Source organism: Paralichthys olivaceus, chromosome 10, assembly GCF_024713975.1.
Source record: "Paralichthys olivaceus isolate ysfri-2021 chromosome 10, ASM2471397v2, whole genome shotgun sequence".
NCBI lineage: Eukaryota > Metazoa > Chordata > Actinopteri > Pleuronectiformes > Paralichthyidae > Paralichthys > Paralichthys olivaceus.
The window spans coordinates 13616621-13631856 of NC_091102.1; the positions used below are offsets into that span (position 1 = coordinate 13616621).

The 15236-nt window shown below is 38.9% G+C and overlaps 1 long non-coding RNA gene across 4 annotated transcripts in view; it reads left to right on the plus strand.

Moving 5' to 3' along the window:
- LOC109631214 (uncharacterized) overlaps positions 1 to 15236 on the plus strand; it is a 110061-nt gene that overhangs the window by 11864 nt on the left and 82961 nt on the right. The window lies entirely within an intron of this gene.

A 15236-nucleotide genomic window follows, 5' to 3' on the forward strand; every position in this document is an offset into this window, starting at 1 on the left:
CCATTTTCCGTCTTCACTTCCTTTCACTCTCTCTGATGTCTTCATTTGTTTCGCAGATGCTCTCCACACCATCGGGGCTTCCCCAAGAGTCCTCAGATATATTTAAAGAGTCTGATTTATCAAAGCTAACTCCAGGCATCTTTAGATTCCTTTCAGCTGCTTAAAATGTGCCTTTCCTTAAAAGTGCCTTTTAACCCAATTACTCTATTAAAAGGGACTGTTTGTACTAGACCTCCAAAAAAATCTCTCTAAACAATTTCCCAAAATATTCAAGTATGTAACTGTGACACCAGGCTCTGTGAATGTTCCTTTCATATGTCCTTGAGAGAGCCCTTTTCCTTTAATTAAAGGTTATGTAGTAATTGATATTTAAATGCAGCAAAGAATGAAAATGCCCTTTTTGTTAGAATAAGCATGAAAAATTACTCCAATGATCCTGCACTGAGGCAGGGAAAGTAGCAAATGTGCCTAATTGGGCTCGCAGCCTTAAGTGTGCTCAGCAGGATGCAACTAATAAACCAAACCTCTGGGTCTGAAACGTGTTCAAGTGTTGGCCTGCAGGGATAACAGTTATCTCAGGGGCAGTAGACCACTGTCAAAACAGTTTGAGAGTGTGTGTCATACACCCTCAGACATAGCTGTGGGTTTTATTTTTATGTTTTCATTGGGTAGAATTTATGTGAAATGAAGAAATGTCTTTTGACAATTGGTGTGCAGCAAACAAATGCGTTTGCTGTTTGCAAGCCAAACGCATTCAGCCATGATTAATAGCGCTGCAAAAATGAATGAGCCATACGGTGTAGGTGTCAGCTCACTTTTCTGTATGAGCAGAAATCAATAGAGATATTTCAGAAACATTGCACACTGTATAGTATATGGTATCCACTGTAATTGGAGACTTCAAGCAGTCAGCAACTCACTTGCTCCAACTTGGCATGCACAACAGTTTAATTATACAGTACACTAATAACATAAGCCTTTCTATAGAGCTGTGTGGTCATTCAGAATTCATCCTGTAATACTAATGAGGATTTATGCACCGTGCTTCAAGACGACGCAACTGAATTCTCCTACTTAAGTCAAGAGTGTGACACTCAGTTTGATTGATCTTGGATCACTTGCAACGAGTAAAAGTTAAGGTTTGCTGGAGTGCTGACCTAGTCACATTAGGGCTGGGTGATAAAACGATAAAGATAATTATTGGGATATACATTTTCCTCGGTAGAAATATAAGACATGGTCGATACAATGTTGATAGAACTCATTTCATCCAGGTTTTGACAGACAACACGAACAGATAATAGTTTATAAATTCATGATGAGCATCTACTGTGTATTTAAACATAACACTTGAACGGTTACGGTTATGAGCTGCATCTTCACTGACTTCAAACACTGAGTACATTTATTTGCTTTTAACGAAAAGCCAATTGCACTGTATAAAATGCCAAATGTTAAAGGCCACAGTTAAGATTGCACTGACAAATAAAACTCCATAGCATCGTCTGACTCTACCTGCAGCTCCCTGGCAGCTGTTCTCATCTCACGCAGGCAGTTGCCAGCGCTTATGTGATTCTGATCAACAGTAGTTGTTTTGCTTGGAGCAGCAGGGACAGAAATGAGTGTGCACATCCTTAATTCAGAGCAGATGGAATCTAAATGGATGTGCCATGGACTGTACGAGGTCACATTGAAAGACTCAATTGGAGCGTTTGGGTTATTAAATTTGCAGACTCCTCTGAGCATCACAACCAGCCAGGTGGGACTACCGTATTTGTGTTTCAGCAAATCACACTACATGCAGTTACTATAGAGAAACTGTGCAATTGGAAACTAGAAGTTATGTATTTCTAATGAAGTATCCATGTATATGCCTCCCCAACCATGATAACTTGGTGATTACAGCAGCCAAGTGAGAACTGTTATATATGTAAAGTATATATGTTCTTGGGTTGATAATTGATTACTGCAGTGGGCCTGTATCACATACACACATGTAATGTTTTAATATGAGTATAATGATGAATTTGGCTCAGTGCGTCGAAGCCCCCACGTCTAATTTCTTCTTTCTAAATTCAATCATGAAGCTGATCCACCACTAAACTTCATTATTCCTAATTGCAGGAAATTCTGTTGGATCTTGAAAGAAAAAACTGCTGATGACTGCTGAGAATAACTGAAATAATTATATTAAAGTCATCTTCCCTACAAGATTTTATTTTCACTGCCGTATCGCAAAAGGCAACAGAGCATCACAGGCTTTTCCAGTGAGTTTACTGATTATCTGCAATTCTTATCGCACCAAGGATTTATTACTAGACAGAAGGTACAGTAGATAAGAAAAATTATTTTACGTTTTTTAACACATGTAAAATAACCTCAGCTGTTGTAAAAGTCAATAAAGCGTTGTCATGAGTGACTGCAATCGAAAACAATCACAAAAAATCAAACATCGGATGTTAAATATTACCTCATAAAAATGTGGCTGTTAATGGGTATTTCCAGGACTTTTCCTAACCAGTTTAGTTTTACTCATTTGATTGAATCATGAATCAATTATGGTTTGTCCTGAGAGCTTTTTTCAAAATTCATCCTAAGAAAGAAGGACTATACACTCCAGTTTTTATAGCCAGGCACCTTGTGTCGCTTTCAGTACTCATAAATATCAAAGTGCATTTCATCACTGCTCATTTGGTATGACCTGATTCCAAGCTTAACAATAAAACAGTGGTGTCTTGCTTCTTCAAACATTTTCTACCCATAAATTTAATTAGAGCAAACATCTACCATTGCTAAATTTATGCACCAGCCCTGGAGCTAGCTCCTGCATGGTAAATGCAAAGACATCTCCGGGATGCTAATGGGGGGAGGTTAGATAGCTGAGGTCAGCAGCTTTAGTTGAACTTAACTCTATCCTGGGCTCTGAAATGTTCCCTGGAAGCTGGACTGTAGCCTTTAGGGACTGTCACAAAGTGCTTAGAGAGGTCGTCACTAAGGGATTGCCCTCATTGCAGAGTAAAGGATGAGGAACTCCATGGTGCTTCTGCTATAAATGCAAAACACAAAAAGGCTACAACCCCTGGTTTTAAGTAACGGTTGAGTCCTTGTGGCGTGTGATGCCACTCACATGAAGCGACCATTTAAAAGGCACATTGTAGTGAGGGTTCATTTTTACCGCCGGCTAATTACTATTGATTCCACATTTTAATACATCAAGTAGTGATTAATGGGACTATATGACATCCATTCAGATACCATAGCTTTGATTGACAAGCTGACACTTACACACTTACACACATGAACGTGTACAAAATGCTAACTCTGAAGTTGGTGAGTATTAACTAATGGAAAATTTGTAGTACATGTACTCATTTAATAATATTGAAATATAAATATTAAAAATCCAGAATGATGTATACAGAAGCATATATCTGTAATAATACATTTTTATTGATGAAGCACTTTTAACAATGCTCAGACACTACACACAGGTTAAAAACAGAAAGCAAATAAAAGCACAATATAAAACACAATGAAATAGAAAATACCCATCACAATCATACATTATAATATAAGATAAAGATCGTAATCAAATAAACAGTTCTGAAGATATTTAGATCTAAACCTCACTATTAATCTTCATGGGTTAGTGATATGTCCAGCCTAAAGGTCATAGTGTTATCTTAAACCTTTTTTTTTTTTAAAGCATTTATTTTTTATGTCCTTTTCATTTCCCACCACGTCCGTTTGATTCAGTGTAATGTAAAAGCCATTTCCATCTATTCATCGTCAGAAGGTCAAAATGACTTTGACATTAATATATAAACAAGGGCAGAATCTGAATGTCCCCTGGACACCCATCTGTACACAGCTGGCCATGAGACCACGAGCCAACAGCTTCAGTGTGTTTCATGGACATGTTCCAATCATTAATCCATAAGAAGTGCACTTACATAAGCACATGCTGCTACATATATTTGTTATCAAAAGAGGAAATCAATCAAAGATTTAGTTCATACCCTCTGTCCGGATAGAGAAAAAAGTGAATTACATTTTTGAATGGTTGTTTAAAGGAGGTCCTATTCTAATATGCTTAATGTGCAGTCCATTTTAGTCCCAAAATCAATCATAGCTGCAGTAACACATTTATAAAAGTGCTGTGAGAATGTGAGCAACACCACAGAGGGCACATGTCACTGATCAGTGACATGGGCCCTAGAATCGAATAATTTATAATTACATTAATTAATTTGTTGCTTCAATTTGGCATGATCCCTTTTGTATTTAATATTTTTACATTCCCATTGGGCCTCAGTGACTAAACGCTATTTAAAAGCATTTACAAGTTTAAAAAAGGATATAAAACATTGCCTTTGCCAGAAAGCAGTGACTATGCTCCATGTGACCACCAATTAAACACAATGCAAATTATGGTCTGTAATGTTAAGATTTAGAATTATTCAGTTTTTTAACATACAGGTAAACAATGCTTATTAATAGCAATAGTGGTAATCAAAATTTGTGACTTGTATTTTGAATTACACAACGAACAAACACAAGTCACACACAAAATCACCACCACTAACCTCCTCTATCTCCTTCACAAGAATCATGTGAAAACAGAGGTTAACAGAGAGGTGGAATTCTGGGTGCAGAATGAATCTAAGGAGGAGAGCCACTAAAGTACCTTTGAGCTCAACACAAACTCCTGAGTCAGACGTTACGAGAGGCTTTTGCTGGCAGCACACCATATGGCAAAAATCATGAGGATGGAAGGAGATAATGGCTGCTGTTAAACCAAGTTAACATCTGCTGTTCGGCTAAACTGACATCTGCAAAGACATAGCCCACTGATAAACGGCAAAATTTACATGAAATTCCACAAATAATATGATGTGTCACGATATCTATCACCCTGATGTGACATTGTATCGTAAAAAACGATTTGCAAATTTCTAATCCTGGTAGGTAATATTTCTCTGCCTTCCATGTCTACACTTGTCTTTCCTTAGTAAGATAAACTCCATATACTGCTTTAAAGCTGTCTGCTGCTTTTAAAACAGACAGGAGCAGCTCTTATGATTGGACATTACTCTGCCTGCTGATATTGTATTCCTTCTGCACATCATTTATTCCCGGCACTCTAGCCTCGTTTCATCTTTATAAACAGTGAGTTCAGTGAGTACAACCTGGCACGATGAGGAGAACTAAAAAACAAACGAGTATTCAACCCCAGCAAAACGTATAGATAGAAAGTGCAAGCAAGGTTTATATACCTGTCTGCTGATTGGGTGACCTCCCTGACCCTCCCACCAAACAAAAGGAAATAAGTCAAATCCTGTTGCACACTGTTTGACATCGCCCCAGGACAACATGTCACTCAATCTCTCAGTCAATACTCCAGGTGTGTAGGCGGGTGTGGGGAGTCAGGTGATTAGGGGACAGGAGGGAAAGTCCAGGGACATCTTGATGTAAAAGTGGCAGAAGACCAGATAGAGGGGTTGCGTCATGTCCATTCTGTGTCGTTGTATACACACAAATGTACCTAAATATACCAATATTATCTGTTATCAACAAAAGTGTACTTAAGTGATGACCTGTCAGGTGCTGCCGCTGCATCACGTCAGTGGAACCATTGCATTGTGATTACCAGGTGATGAAGTGATGCAGTCTTGTAATTAATGGTTTTGTTGACCATGCTAATGTTTCTGATAGATGCAGTGGAAGCCTATCAAGTGCACACTATTCAGTATTACTAGAAAGTCAAGTATCCATCACAATTAAGAGGCTAAATATGCTACATTTAAAGACTATTTAGTGTATTGTCAACATTATCTCTGTATTAGCTCAATTGCAAGGTCAAGTAGGACAGTCAGTTCTATTTTCATACTCTACTTTTCACACTCCAAAATCCCTTCACTCTACATGGCTCTGAATGCCTTATTTTACAATAGGCAGCACACAGGCAGCATAAAGACATAGAGGAGGCAGAGGTATGCAGACTTCACGTGTTGGCCAGGAAAAGGAACACGAGTACATAATGGAACACAGTTAGTAACAGTGACGTCAGAAACCAGATACAGTATATCAGCTTTGTCACTGTCAAGGATTTGCATGTAAGTGCTGTTGTTCAAGCAATTGTTCGAAAAAGTCCCTCAACTCTGATGCATTTTTATGTGAATATTTCAACTAAACATTTATTTCATAGAATTATAGCTTGTGAAAACAATCACAGGGATTCAGTAGGCTACTGATAAGATTAGTGGAATTAAAGAGTCAGTTTCCGACTTTCCCCCCCAGTTTTTTAAATTAAGCAGCCACTGTTTTGTACCTTATCATTTGCTGTTCCAATTTCGCAGGCATGTCGCCGCTAGAGCCAATCGAACACAGGCCACTAAAAAACACACGCTGAACAAAAACATGCCCCCATTGAGGACACTCATTTCAGGAATAAAAAAAACACCCTCTTGGTCAACTGCTTCTCACTGGCTCTTGTAATAGATGATATTGTCTCGGCTGTTGACCAGGGACTGAAACTGACTATCTGCTGAGGATCCTTAAGTGTATACTCATAAAATGTCAGTACAGAAGAGAAACTATGTTTTAAGCATGACAGGAGAATACATTAAACAGTACACTTTGTCTTCTTCCATGATTACAGTATTAGGAATGTGCAACACTTTCAGTTGCATCAGCACAACATTAGGTGCCTAGTCAGGAAGCGATGTGACAGCGTGCAGGAAATGTAAATGTGGACTTTGAAGAATATGTATATACTCATTTCTTACTAATATCCAGTGCTGATAGTTTTATAACATCTTAACTTCAACCAGCTAGTTTTTAGTCCTGTCTAGTTTATACCCTGAAGGTGGTGTTCTTCCAAAACAAGAATAAATGTGAAATACATTTTTTTTGTTGAATTAAAATGATTAAGTATTCACATACTTGCATCTCTTCTGCATTGGTGGCATCTGCAACTTCTACCTGTAGGAAATGCACGCTATTCAAAGGTGTTTAAAGAAAATTATATCTGTTTTTTCCCCTTCTTTGCATTCAGTATTCAGACCAAAAGCACCAATGTGCCGATGAAATACGATCTGATGAAAGTAGCTCCAGGAGTGTGAAGACCTAAACAGATGCCAAAAAAAAAAAAGAATAGTGGATTAATAGCAAGGAAACAAGTCATTTTATTGTCCCTTTTAGATAAAGCCTTTAAAACCATTCACATGGTTGCCTAACTTGTGTATACCCCAATTAGACAGTATACACTTTTTTGTAACATTTAATCATTTTATCAGGATGTAATCATTACGTCATTTACCACATGATGATGATGATCGTGACTCTCATCTTACTTTTTGCAAAAGTTAATGCATTACTGAAGCATGACATCATTTTCTGCCTTCATGATGACATTGCACCTACCATACAATCAGCAGTTTTTCCACCATTTAAATCATTGCCTTATCTCTGCTGAGGTCTTGGAAAATGTGTGTTTTGCACCATAGTTTCGTGGACCTTGATCACCTTCAAATAGAGATACTCTCCCAGGTAGTATCCCCTCCTTTGGTTTGGTTAAAATCTGTCCATGTCTTCTTCAGTTATTTTGTACACTAACACACACACAGAGGGGGTGGCAGCTTGTGTGCACAGTAATAATCTACCGCACATGTGCACTTGCTCCCATGTCATTGGCCGGTGGATCGTGCGCTGGATCACATTACGTTGGTTCAACTTATTGTCTGGACCAGGGCCAGCAGAGCCAGTGCAAATGACTGATTGATAGAGTGACAGCGACATCATTTATCAACAGGCTCTTTCAAAATGAATTCACTGAATTCCCCCTGCCTGCTGCTAACTGCATGCCCGTCACTGGACTGCACATAGCTACAGCTCGAACTACCGGTGCGTAGTTAACACCGGCTGCCGACACTGTCAACAGCCTGGCAGGACAGACACTCTGTGGTGTGATAGGATTTCATAACTAGCTATGACCTAGATGGAAACTTGATGTCTATATGAAGAAAAAGGAACCAACAGTCTCAACCCTGCATCTGCAGCCCTGCTGTGCTGGTGTCATACAGTAAAAAAAAGAAGTGTCTGTTCTTTTTTTAATGCAGTGTCTTTTTGAACATGGCCTTAGAAATACAGGACAGCTACATAGATGTGTGAGTGGAGCTCACAAAACAGCTATCGAGGATTAATTATGTAATTATTTTCTAGCATGCTAGAATCTGGTGGTATAATTACAAAGCCCCTTTCCAATCATTTATAGCCTCTGCTGTTTTCCAAAAGATAGGATGACATATGGCTGGAGTTGCACATTTGAATTTTGGAAAAACATAGAGGCTGCAAAGCCAAATGGAATATGGATAGGCCCATTCACCCTTGATATGCTGTCACTCAGATAAGACTTGATTTGTTGATTTAAATTGCATGTTGGGTTTCTTTTTGGTATTCAACTCATCTCTTGGAAGAACTATACATACACCATGTAGCACTAGATTTGACTTTGTTTACAAGTCAACCTGTGAACTTCCTGAGTTATTCTTAGACTTCTTTTAGGAAGGCGGTGAGGTATTAGGAGCACAGACAAAACATATAACCTCTGTGAGCGCGGTATTTGCAGGAAAAACAAGATACCTGCTCATTAACTCCTATTCTCTTTCATCCCTCAAGCTCTGGGGCTTGTTTCTCTTGTCAGGCTCTGCCCCCTGGCAGTCCCGACCCGCTGTGCTGATGCCGATGTTTCTTTCGAGTGAGAGACTGCACACATCTCTTAGAGCTCTCGAAGGTTTCGAAGCTGCACAGAGAAAATGTAGTGAGAAAGACCTGAAAAATGGAAATCCAGTTGAGGAAAATGCATATCTCATATATTTATTGTAATGTATACAGAGGTGGACGAATTTTACTTTGATTATAGTCTCATCAGAGTTTATTATCAGTGAGTGGGATGATTGATGATGCTCTTATGAATTATAATTACCCTGGACTCTAGTGTGTGTGTGTGTGTTTGTGTGTGTGTGTGTGTGTGTGTGTGTGTGTGTGTGTGTGTGTGTGTGTGTGTGTGTGTGTGTGTGTGTGTGTGTGTGTGTGTGTGTGTGTGTGTGTGTGTGTGTGTAATAACTCAACAACACAAGAACATGGGAGTGTTACTCGGGAGCGTATCTCCGGATGATTAACATTTGGAACTGATTTGTTATGGGGGCCAGGGTTACACAACACAGTATGCTCTTATGTAGCATGGTCTGTATACTTGTCATGTGAATGATGCAAACAGCAGAAGATGTACCCCCCCCCAAAAAAACAACTTTGAGCCATGAGAATGCCAATGGTGAAAGTGGTATCAACCAAATTCATGCCGAATTCGACCTTTTCCTGAGTAGTATCATCTTTTCTTTTTTAATCAGAAATATGTTGGATCTGTTATAGTGCTGGTCTGCAGTGATGGTAGATGATACAATGTCATCTTAGAAGTCAGCATATATATATATATATATATATATGTGGTTCATATAATGATGGCAAGTCACCTGTTACCTGACTGTCGGCCAGGTCAAAGCTCGGTAGAGGACTGGCCTTGATTAATGGGAGGGCATGGGATCTTTGTCCTTGCTCAGCTCTGTTTTACCAAGTATTCACTGCAGTTACCCACCAGAGTGACCTCTCCTTCGGAGACACCATCTGTCCTTCACTAATTAGGCCTGTGATGGACATTCTCATTCTGACTGGGTTTCACTTGTCACCACTGTGGCAAGGTCACTGTCATTCACCCACTGAAAGCATTTATGACACGTTGGACACATTCAGAGTTACGTCACAGAAGTGCTTCTTTCTTCCATCAAACATCTGATTGACAGATAAAATATCAAATTTTAATGAGATAGGAGCGATATAGTGAAAGAGTTATGGAGGAAAGAGATGACCGTCACTGTGTCTCGACATGTCAAAGAAGGGCTGCAACGACACATCGACACGATGTATTACATAAATATGTAGATTCATGAGGAAAGCATTGCATCACTGTTTATCCATAAATTAGCTGGCTTCTGTTCTTGGGGCACACTGGAAATTAGACATTGTTCCAGAACGCACAAATGAGATCCACAGCAACATAACTGTTATGCATGAGAATCTGAAAATAAAACATCCTGAGGCAGCTGTGTGAGCATTCTGAACTGCAGTGAGGGTTAGTGGACAGTGCCTGGGAGTCGTCGACGCATCCTTAACTGTTGTGTTTCACCTCGATGAAGACTCATAGATTTTACATACAATACTCGGCCAGTGATTAGTTAAACCCCCTGCCTGCCTGAACAGATGTTTCCACTTATTATGGCTCATTATCTCGGCTCAGGTTGGATGGCCACCAAACTTCAGCCACCAAATAAGTCAATCGTTCCCATTGTAACAGGTGCAGCCGACAGGGTGGGAGTGATTAGGCCAAATAAGAAAGAACAACTGTGTGAACCATTGATTGTAAATAAAGATGGATGACAGGACCGTTCCCCAAAAGTGAAGCCGATGAATCTGTATTGTCATCTGGTAGCTGGCTGCAGTATAGGTCATGTTAGTGGATGGGACATGGACCAAACTAAAAAGTTAATGTAAGTCATCTTTCTCAAAGATGGTTTCTGTCATTTTAGGCAGTTCTTTTTTTTATTTTTGCGGAGTAATCAGATTATTATTGATCGTGGCTTGTCTCCTTTGTCCACGGAGGGTCTCGGGTCTTTTTTTTGTTGGCTCTCTGGCGATGCTTTTTTAATCATCAATCCTTTTTCCCATTCTTGCCCTACTTGTCTTATCAAATATTGCAGAGAAAATCTGTATTTTACGGTTTAGCAGGGCAAAATCTATATTTTTCAGAGGAGCGTTACCCTAGGCTGCCATTGAGTGTGATGACATCATAGTTCTTATCACTTATCACACTGATGTATGTTCAAGTGTAAACTTTTGCTGTAAGTTTGGTTTTGCCAAACTCATTTGATGCTGGATAGTGGCAGGAAGTGCAGATGTGTCGTTCATCATTGTATACAGTCTATATTGTTAACAGACCATGTTTAAGGAAAAGGTTATACAGGCTGTATTATGTTACAGACTGTAACATATTAACACAATGACTCTTTATATGTTTTGTTTACATTGACCCAACATTCCCCACATGGTCAAGCAACAAGTGACTCCTCTGAGTCAATGTTAACAAGAGTCATTATAGAAAGGATATGTTTTTATAGTGGCTCTCATCATGAAACAAGTTGGCCCACTAATGTAAAGTTGTGCAAAGATGCCAAATTTGTCTCTGTAAAGATTTTAATTTCACACTTAATTGCACCCTCTCTTGGTATTATTCACATCTGAGTTGGAATTTGCTCATTTGTCAAGCGCTCTCAGCCAAAACCACAATGATTTGGACAAACAGTATTAAAAAAAACAGGAAATCCTAGTTTCAAACAAAAGCTGCAATGCTGCCATCAAGATTGTAGATTCTTTTTTCCCCCACTCTGAAAAATACAAACTCAGGCTGAGTGCCTGGGAGAGCTGATGGGTCAGAAAAAACAACCTTGGTAATGTTGCTGCATCTTTGGTTTTTATTGTTTGTCCTGCTGAACAGAGATCTCCCTTAAAATGCAGTGTTGCTGAATGTTATTGTTCAGTCCTCTACTTGTGTCTCTGTGATTCTGCTGGTGTCCTTTTTAGCACTTAAGATAGAAAGAGGAGAACAATATCAAAAAATCACATTGAAATTATTTTTGACAGATATTGTGATTTCAATATGAGGCACAAGTTTGGTGGGAATGGTGACATTTTATTAATTTCACATTTACTGAAAATATAAAATGATCATGATGTGATTTTCGTTTTGTTTCCTGGGTCCTGTACCAAACAGGCAGGTTCCCTCCTATCTGAATTGATTTGTAGGCCTCTTTGTAGGTCTGTGGTTTCCCTGTAGCAAAACATTTTCTCATTGGTTCTTTTATACTGATTTGTTGTTGCACATTTTACCTTTGCCTCAAAATAGCTTTAAAATCATTTAAATACGCAAAGTCATAGGACAATAGCCCTCACTGCACTCCTGGACCGCCTAGAATCATGGCACCATGTAAGTCTGGTGTATCATGCAGAACATTTACAACATACTTTACAGTAAATGTCACACACCACCAATTACAACAACGAAACCTGGAAATATTAGCCAGAGTCAGTCGTAAGAAAAAGTTAGTGTGGTAATCTCAGTATGTACATCATGACAGAGCCAGCAAAGAAACCAAAGAGGAGATTTTCAGAGCAATAAAAGAAGAGGAAGGGACACAATTAATTTGATCATATTTTCAATACGTGTTTAGTCTCATTAGAAACCCCACAGCTCCATGCACCCCTGCTTGCACTCTTCTTGCAGACTGAATAAAGCAGCTAGCAGCCCTGGTGTCCGGTGATGAAAGCCAAGACTTAGAATATGAGCTATTTGATGAATCATTTTATAATTCGAACAGTGCTACATATATTTTATCTGTCCGACACCATCCGCAGAGGATGATGTAACATCGGTCATAATGACGTCTATTTGAGAACTCTGCCACTGCTGTTCTTTAAAACCATGTGCTCTGGGGGAACCAAATGAAATGTCAGAAGACTCACATTGAGACTGAAGCTATTTCATTGATAAGGAGAGCCTTTCCTTTAGAATTACCCCATAAATTAAAACACTTTGAGTAATCCTCTACAGACCTGTCCCCCTCAGGTTCTTTATGATCCTTTAAAAGTCATCACTCTCCCCACGACCTGCAGTTCACTCTGTCTCCTGGCTCACAACGATCCATCAGTCAGACGAGAAAAGACATATTTGTCAGCGGATAATGAAAGCTACAGTTCACTTAGACAGACATGCAAAAGAAAGCAGCTTTTCCCTTGTTCTTGTTCTGTCTTCTTGTTTTTGAAGTGGAGATTGCAAATGAGGAGAAAATTGGTTATAACGGCATGATAACAAAGCAGCTGTTCAATCTATCCTTCTATAGATACTTAAAATCAGTACTCGTTACACTTTAAATCAGATATTTGAATATTTTCATCATTTAATTGTACAAAAGAGAAGTTTCATCTGGTTTATTTTGAGTAATTACCATGCAGGTCACTGGAAGTATCTGTCTCCAGGAACATACTCAGTTTGCCTGCTCACTGTGGCTGCAGCTCTGGTGCAGAGGGAGCGTCTCCTCGGCACATTTGAAAACAGCTGTCTCCATATAACTTTTTATTGTACTTTCTGAAAACTTGTTGGAAGGATTCCTGTGTTACTGTTAAAAGAAATGATTTCCATCAAAAGAGCAGTATATTCTTTGTGAGTAAAGTGGGTTGTAGTCATGGTGTTGTACTTGTCCTTTAACAAGCCCTCATCAAAAGAAAGCTTGTCAAACCCTCACTATAACACTTCTTTTTCTTTCGTAATCACTCCTCTCCCTGCGGAAGTTTGACATACTGTAAATACTATAACAACGTGTTTGGTAACCAACATTTTGCTTGTGACAGGAAAGAAACCCTACATTTAATTTTAATTAACTCGTCCATGTTGCAACAGTCTAAACGTCAATATATTCTGTGCTTTGCAGACTGTCAGTGAGAACAGTCCTGTGTGGTAGTTGACGTAAAGGAGAATTAGAATGAATCACCCTCATCTTATTTGTGTTGGTATATGAATCATCCTCTCTAGACCCACACTCGAGAGAGGATAGGTTTAGGCACATGGCAACAGCAGAGTTAAATGGGATTATTACATATGAAGCCAACAATAAAAAGCCTGTATCGTTCTCTACTCTTGGTCAAGATACTAAAACAGAATTAAATTAATGTCCTCTAATACAAGCGGCATCTATTTGTCTTCTATCCATCCTGGAAGTTTTTCCTCACCTTGGTTACAGGGACAGAGGATGTTGCGCATTGTAGAAATTGTTACCAAGCTAATTTTGATTTGTGAATATGAGCCATACAAATAAAATGTGATTGATTGAACGGCAATGAAAAGCATTTTATAAATCAAAATAACTCTGTAGCTGTAATCAAATCACAGTCGACATGCGGTATCGAAAATCTAAAACATCAACTAGCGTTCGGAGTGCAACCAGAGGGTCTGTTAGGTTTCATATTGTAAATGTTTACCCTGTTAACTCACAGTGTGGGAGGGTGGCAGCTGTGAAGATGGTGGGAAAATAAGTTGTAAATTTATTTTCTCATTGTCAAGCAACCAGCCTACAGCTCCCACGGCTTTGTTTACCTTTGTAGTCTCTGCTGATGGAAGGAGGAGAAAGAACGGGTGAGATGATGTCAAGATACAGGTGATCAGAATAGTAATTCACTATATACAACAGTTTTTCTTGTGCAAACATGAAACTGTGCAACACAGATATTGCTGAAAACATATTGTGTTGCTTTCTCCGTTTTGTGTTGGATACAGCAAATAATTTTTGTGAACACAGGCATTTTGGGGCATCACAGACCTGCAGTGAGCCTCATCTATTGAGCGGCTCCATTGCAACTGCAGCAGTCGGTAGTTCTGGACCAGAAATGTTGCAGTTAAGTGGCAGAAAATCCGGCCTGATGCTCTCCCTCACCATCTGTTCACAGTTCATTACTGAGCACAAAACTGAAACAGAGAGAGAGAGAAAGGGGTTTTAGTTATTTTCATAACAGGACTGCAGGAATCTCTGACAACCTTTACTTGGCACGAATGTATTGTTTTCTTTCTCCCTCAGTGGCACTGTTGCTTAGTATCATCATTCAGTATTATAAGTTAGATTTCCAGTCCTTCATGGAGGATTGAAAATGTGAACTACAAGGCTTTTTCCTCTGAGTGCAATTTCTATTGTTTCATCTTTTTAATTTCCCTTTTGACTTTGGAACACTTCAGTTTTTTGTTATGAGCCAGATAGATTTTGATGATACAGATATTTAATCACAAATAGCAAAGACTCTTTCCATTGCTTCTCAGTTTATCATATTTCTACAACAGCTCACATTTCATCCTCTCTGTGTAACTAGAGCTCATCGAATGGAAGTCAAATGTCTGTTTTGAGCTCTGTTGAATAGATCTCAAGGATACGACTGATCTTTGGGAAAATAGAGATTAAATAAAGGAATTCTAGAATACATATCATCAAATTTGATTTAGATTTTTTTTAAATAAACTGAAGGATCACAAGTTCCTTACTCTGAGAAAATACTTTTGTAGCTTTTAACTATTAAAACCCATC